Source organism: Pundamilia nyererei, unplaced genomic scaffold, assembly GCF_000239375.1.
Source record: "Pundamilia nyererei isolate P.nyererei 1_Seehausen unplaced genomic scaffold, PunNye1.0 scaffold00318, whole genome shotgun sequence".
In the NCBI taxonomy this organism is placed as follows: domain Eukaryota; kingdom Metazoa; phylum Chordata; class Actinopteri; order Cichliformes; family Cichlidae; genus Pundamilia; species Pundamilia nyererei.
Genome location: NW_005187719.1, coordinates 111,088 through 117,867, shown reverse-complemented (window position 1 = coordinate 117,867; position 6,780 = coordinate 111,088). Strand labels below are relative to the sequence as shown.

The 6,780-nt window shown below is 40.5% G+C and overlaps 1 protein-coding gene across 1 annotated transcript in view; it reads left to right on the top strand.

Annotated features, from left to right (window-relative positions):
* The first annotated feature begins 1,235 nt into the window (after nucleotides 1-1,235).
* The window catches only part of blvra (biliverdin reductase A), an 18,024-nt gene continuing 12,479 nt past the window's right edge, over nucleotides 1,236-6,780 (top strand). Inside the window, exon 1 of the mRNA XM_005751586.2 lies at nucleotides 1,236-1,349. The gene's annotated coding sequence lies outside the window, so the exon portion shown is untranslated. The remainder of the gene's footprint in view (nucleotides 1,350-6,780) is intronic.

Sequence of the window (6,780 nt, the reverse complement as noted above, 5' to 3'; positions counted from 1 at the left end):
CTATTTATTTATGAGTGACTTATGTATGTATGTATGTATATATATATATGTATATATTGTACTATTCTTAGTTAGTGTATTGTCTGTCTTGTCTTAATGTTGGTTTATAATGGAGCACTGTAACAAAAATAATTTCCCCCAGGGATCAATAAAGTATTCTGATTCTGATTTAAGATAGGAGAGGTCTGGGATGAAGTCATTTGTTTGTTGGCTTGAATAGTTATGCAGGAAAACTCAGTTTTGTGTTAAATTGGTTAACTGTTAAATATCAATTACATTAACAAAGTCACAAGAATAACTCGGACAAGAAAGTCACCTACACCTCTACACCTAGTCTCACGATAAAACAAGGTCATTTCTTATTTTTGGGTTACAAACAAGTCCAGTTTTAGTTACTGACAGCAGACTAGATGATAAAGATAAAAACAATGTCAACCATGTGGCGATGACAGTTTTTTTTAAAAGACATAAATATTTCAGCCAATACAAGATAGTAAAAATTCTTTCTTCTTTGAAAAACAAATGTGGTGTTCCAACGTTTGTAGTTGTATTTCACACTGATTGTTTTATCATTTGGACAATAAAGTTGAAATTTCCAGATTAAAGTAAAAAATTTATTTTGAGAAGAAAGTCGAAATGTGGAGCTTACTTTTGTTCTTTCAAGATAAAAAGCCACGTTTGCAAAATGCCTCGTGCAGATAAGTTAGTGAAACAAGTCGATGGGCCGTCGTGTGACACGGCACACATCTTCTTTATTGTATGAGGGTAAACTATTGATAAGCTTGCATCTGTTCACTGTCATTGTATTTTGTACAAATGCACTCTTCCAAGTTTGTGTTTTCACATGTGACCAAAAGCTTTTCAACATCGTTGCACTCATGACTGTGTTTATGTTCTAAGACAAATCATTTCTTTCCCTGTTACTAAAACCGACTCACAGGGAACAGCAGCCGTGCCTCTCCACATTTCTCAAAACAGAATTATGACTTCAATCTCAAAATGTGGTCGATAATATTTTGTTTTCTTAATGAGGCCCTCATACTCTTCCGTAGATTTTTCACAAAGTACAATTTTGTGCTGACCAACAATAGTCTAAAAAAATGCAACATATAATGTGTAGCTCTGTGTAGCGTCCTATTGCACGTGTACCAAATATAACTCCGCTTGAACAAAACAAGCGCACCTAAAGCAGGGCGGGGCTTTCAGCAGCTACGTCACAGTCGGTGCTGCTCGCTTACTGGCTGCGAAGTGTTGTTATGTCAGGTCGGTATATGTAACTTGTACGTAAGCAGCACTTCGGTAATAGCTGCAGTTTTTGTGGGAATCACAGAGGACATAAAGAAATTCAGGTAAGAGACAAACATGATGTAGTTTGTTTTGTAGCAATGACGCTGAATGATTGTCGGACCATCACCGGCGGCGCTGACAGAATATTTCGCGCTCTGCCGGTGATGGTCCGACAAAAAGTGATCTCCGGTGTTTCAGTGCGGTGTGTGTAATATCTTTCCTTATTAAGTGTGCCTATGTAATGGCACACTTATTACTATTCGACAGATTTATTATTCTTATTATTATTTTTCTTCCGCCTGAAATTATGAACCGTTTCACGGCCCGCAGCTTTGAGACGACCCCACGACTCTTGGTAGGGATTCGTCGCACAGTTTCCCCCAAATTCCCAAAAAAAGACCCCATTTTTCTCCATCCATTTCGATGGGGATGGGCCTGAAAAAAGGCGCCAACACAGGCCACTTTGAAGGCCTACCGCTCGGCCATACTTTGTCGTACTTTAAACGGGTCACAAGATTTTGGACTTTTATTGTCCAAATCCTCGTTGCGATATCTTTTACGGTTGTTTCACAAGAGCAGTTTAAGTTTTAGGAAGATTTAGATTTTCACGGAATGTTCGCCCCACTGTCAACTGCCAATAACCAGAGTGTGGAGAATAATTAAAAAAAATTTCTCTTTCTCGTCCTGTCCCACCCAAACTGTTTGCCCTACATCAATAATTTATACATCAAAACTAGTATTAATAAATAATCTACATTGAAAGGGGTTATTTGATAAAAATAAAGAAATGACCTGCTTTGAAAGTATCTTCATCGCTCCGCGTAATTGTAGTGCTCTGTGTTTTATAACCCATATATATCACGTTACTGCCCTCTGCTGCCCTCTGCTGATCTCTCTTGTAAAAGACATTTTTAATGTTAATGAGCGTTTTACATTCACAAATAAAGGATAAAAAGGGAACTGGAGCTATTACCTCATAACAGAAATGATCTTTCTGGCTTGACATCATTCAAGAGAGATATGTTTGACATATGTTTTACAGATTATAGACCAACACGTCACAACTGCTAAATGCTGACAATCTGTTTGCGGCACAACTTTTTAGAATTTTCTGGTGAAGTTGAGCACAGGTTAAACCGATAGTAACCGTGCTCGTTTTTTAAATGCTGATGCCTCAAGTTATTGCCACCAGTTACCTAACAGAGTTACATCACAGGCATGTAGTCTAACCATTGCTTGGTCATTTATGCGCCTTCTTAAAGAAGCATGCTGAACTGAGCTCGTTTGAGATTCATTTCAGAAGCAAACACATTCAAAATCGTTTAGAGGCCTGTACCACGAAGACGAGTTTTGGCATATCCAGGTAACTTCAGGGTTAACCCTGAGTTTTCTCTGCTGCAAAGGTGGTTCACTCTTCCCAGAGTACATCCCCATGGCCACTATGCTTACCAATTCTGACGTCATCATGACGCCATCTTTGTGTCATGCGACAGCTGCACCGAAGTGTCTGTGACACCAGATATCTATGTTCCAGTCGATTCTCATATTTAAAATATCAATATTTTAGTAATTCGGGGTAAATTCATTTAGTTTGTCATTAACAGGAACACAGTGGAGAGTACATGTATTTTTGGGATCGTCTAAAGGGGCCAATATTACCTGCTTTGCTCACCGTTTGTTGTTCATCATTTACACCTGCTGTTAAGGGGCAAGAAGCTGCTGCAGTATTCTCCTAAATGACAGGTCTCGCCACTTGGACAATATTGCGTCATATGCAAACTGTTTCAACACTTGGACACACTCTCTGAGCTTGCAGGATTCTCATGAAAATGGTGGTTATTAAAATCCTGCTCCTCTTAAATAATCAGGCCCCATCTTAACTTAATGACCCTGTAGTACCATATCACCCTATTAGAGCACTTCGCTCTCACACTGCAGGCTCACTGCTGGGGGCTTCCCATGATGCATTCAGTATTTCCTTTTCAGTCACATTCTTCACTCACTATGTGTTAACAGACCTCTCTGCATTGAATCGTACCTGTTATTAATCTCTGTCTCTCCTCCACTGCATGTCTTTATCCTGTCTTCCTCCCCTCGCCCCGCAGATGGCCCCGCCCCTCCCTGAGCCTGTTTCTTCCTGTTAAAAGGGAGTTTTTCCTTCCCACTGTCACCAAAGTGCTTGCTCATAGGGGTCATATGATAGTTGGGTTTTCTCTATATGCATTATTGTAGGGTAAATGGCCTGTATTTGTATAGCGTTTTACTAGTCCCTAAGGACCCCCAAAGCACTTTACACATTCAGTCATGCACCCATTCACACACTAAGGTCTACCTTATAATATAAAGCGCCTTGAGGCGACTGTTGTTGGGATTTGGTGCTGTGTAAATAAAATTGAATTGAAAATTGAAAATCCAGGCTGGTATCGATGATACTGATCTGATACTGATACTTAGTACAAAAAAGCAATGTGTGGAAACTCAAAAGCAAAAGTAATGTATTTCAAATTATTCTTTCATAAAGAATACAAGACATCAGACTTCTTGTTCTAATTCTTTAATTAGGAAGAATTATCAAACAAAAAATTAAAAACACCTGAAAAGTCAATGCCTACATAGAAAAATATTCAGTTAGTGATCATGTGACTGAAAATAATAATATAGCTGAGAAACATTTTATAGACACATGTTATTATCTATCTTATTAAATATTTTTTGAGTTGAATTTCCATTATCTTGTATTTATTATAAAGGTTTTGCAATGTGGGCAACATGGTGGCATAGTAGGGCTGGGCCATATCATACCGTTCACCGCTATAATGTTGGGCAACGATAACAAATTGAAATATGGCGATAAAATATGGGTAAAACGCACATGCGCAGTGCCTTTGTTTTCATATGCACATGGCAGAAAAAGTATGGCGGCCACGGAGAATGAGAAGAGTGAAAGTGGATCGTTGAGTGAAACGAATGAACCAGAACTGGTTTGTAAAAATGCTGCAGCTTCACTGGTGTGGAACTGGTTTAGCTTTCGTCCGTCAGATACACAACAAAGCACTATTTTTGGTAGAGCATGCTAGCGGGCCGTCGTTATTACCGTGTTGTTTGGAAAATACGGCGCACTTAAAATCATCCTTTGATTTGTCTGAAAGTCGACAGAGCCTTTTATAATCCCGTGTGCCTTATGTATGAACTCTGGTTGTGTTACTGACCTCGAGACGATTTTATGTGCACGGCGCTCGAAAATCTGTCAAATGCTTTAGTACGACTTTGCTAAGCTACGAAGCCGGTTGTCGTTAGCAACCACGACGGTTAAACAATGGCGTGGCTCCACCGTCCGCTTATTAACATATTGACCTTTCACAATAAAGCTCAAGATCCTGTTGAGACTTTTAAAAATAAACGAAATCCCGTGAAAGAGTATTCAGAGTGTTTACAGATGAGAAGCATAAAAGAGGCATCAGGTGCTAAAAAATAAACCTTAGACTCAAACGTTAGAACAGGCTTTTCCCCGCAGCACACCGTGTAATAAATACTCACAAAGAAAACGGCGCCGTTACAACTTATGTCTAAAAATGTATCGTTTCATGCATCGGTTAAAAGTCTCAACTCCAGGTACACAGCGCCCAGCTGAAAACACTTCACGCAAGTCGAGCTGCCCGAGATTCACAGAATTGACAGAAAATGTTAAATTTTTGTGATTTATATTGTTATCGGGACGATAGATGTCTTAAATCAGGATATGAGATTTTGGTCATATCGCACAGCCCTTTGTTGATTCATGGTTTTCTTCAGTTTTTGTTCTACTGCAGACTATTTTTAAGGTTATCTGCTATAAAAAGCCAGGCCAGAAAAATCTCCTTCATGTTTTTTTCTGTTTTATCCTCAGTTACTTTGACACAGTCTGAGTCAGACCTGAATTGAATCAATAATAGAAATCAGTGTTGATACCCAGCCCTAGTCAGCAGCCTAGGCCTGACAGAAGTGGATGCAGCTGTGGGTAATGAGAACAGATGAAAAGAACGATTGATAACTTTTTCGTTAAGGCCTGAACCATCTGAAATTCATAGCCAGCTCTGACATGGAGCCATCAACCTCTCAGATTATGTCTAACACCGGTCCGGAGACGGCATCCCATAATGAGCCACACATGATCGACTCTGAGCCAGAGCCCACTGAAAGTAAAAGGGGGACGTGTATACATTTCAAAGAGAGTGGTTTGACCAGTTTCCCTGGCTAAGATACAATAAAGCTGACCACCTGATGCACTGCGTTTACTGTGATGAGTGTGGAAAGACCACAAGCGGCAATACTGCATTTGTGACTGCTGCTTAGGGCTGGGCGATATGGCCTAAAATTCATATCGCGATATAATTTGAAGCACGTGCGGTAACTGTCATGGTCCTGGGTCGGTGACCCAGCGCTTTTAGTTTATTATCATTTTCTAGTTTATGATGATGATGATGATTATTATTGTTTGAGTTCTATGTGTTATATTCGGTCTGCCTCTGCGTCTGTGTCTCTGTCTGTCTATGGTGTCAACCCGTCTGTTTGTGAAGCTGTCTGTTTAGTTCTGTGTCTTGTTTGGTTCCCCGTGTTTGAGTTTCCTGCTTTATTGTGAAGGTCTCTGTCTGATGTGAGTGTGTTCAGTTTACATTTCCCCTGTCCCGTCAGCTCTGATTCCTCCCAGCTGTGTTGCGCTCCTGTCTCTCATCCCCTGATTACTGGTGTGTGTATTTAAGCCCTGTGTGTTCTCCTGCCTGTTGCCGGTTCGTCTGTGTTCCTCGGTGTCAGTCTGTGTTCCTCGGTGGCCTGCTCGTCGTCTGCCTCTCTGCCTCTCTGCCTCTCTGCCCCTCTGCCCCTCTGCCCCTCTGCCCCTCTGCCCCTCATCCCTTTGTCGTATGCTCCCAGGTCTGTTATTTTAGTTCTCCCAGTTTAGATGTTTTGAGTTATTTGTCATGCCCCCACTGCTTGTTTGCCACTACACCTTGTAAATAAACTTCACTAGTGTTTTCATCCACTGCTTGCATCTTGGGTCCTCCTTCCTCCACACCACACGGCTCGCCTTCCCAGCCGTGACAGTAACGATATATATCACGATATATTCTTCTGTATAACGTATTTTTCCACACTATAAGGCACACTTAAAATCCTTTAATTTTCTCAAAAATAGAGAGTGTGCTTTATGTATGAATTCTGGTTGTGCTTACTGACCTCGAACCGATTTTGGCTGCAGAAATCTGTTAAAAAATGTTTTAGTACAACTTTGGTAAGCCGCACTGCTTGATGGATTGTCAGAGCATTACGGCTGCCGTAGTGAGGAGCTTCGCGGAGTAATCTGGGTCCAAAACTCCGTCCGTTTCAGGTCCCAAAGTCAAACGAATACTAAGAGTTAAAAACGGTCTAAATTCTTTCATCATCAGCGTTGCTGCTTTACCAGGTGTAACAATTAAGTTTAACATCCAGGCATCCATGAAAACAGAATTTATTAAATTT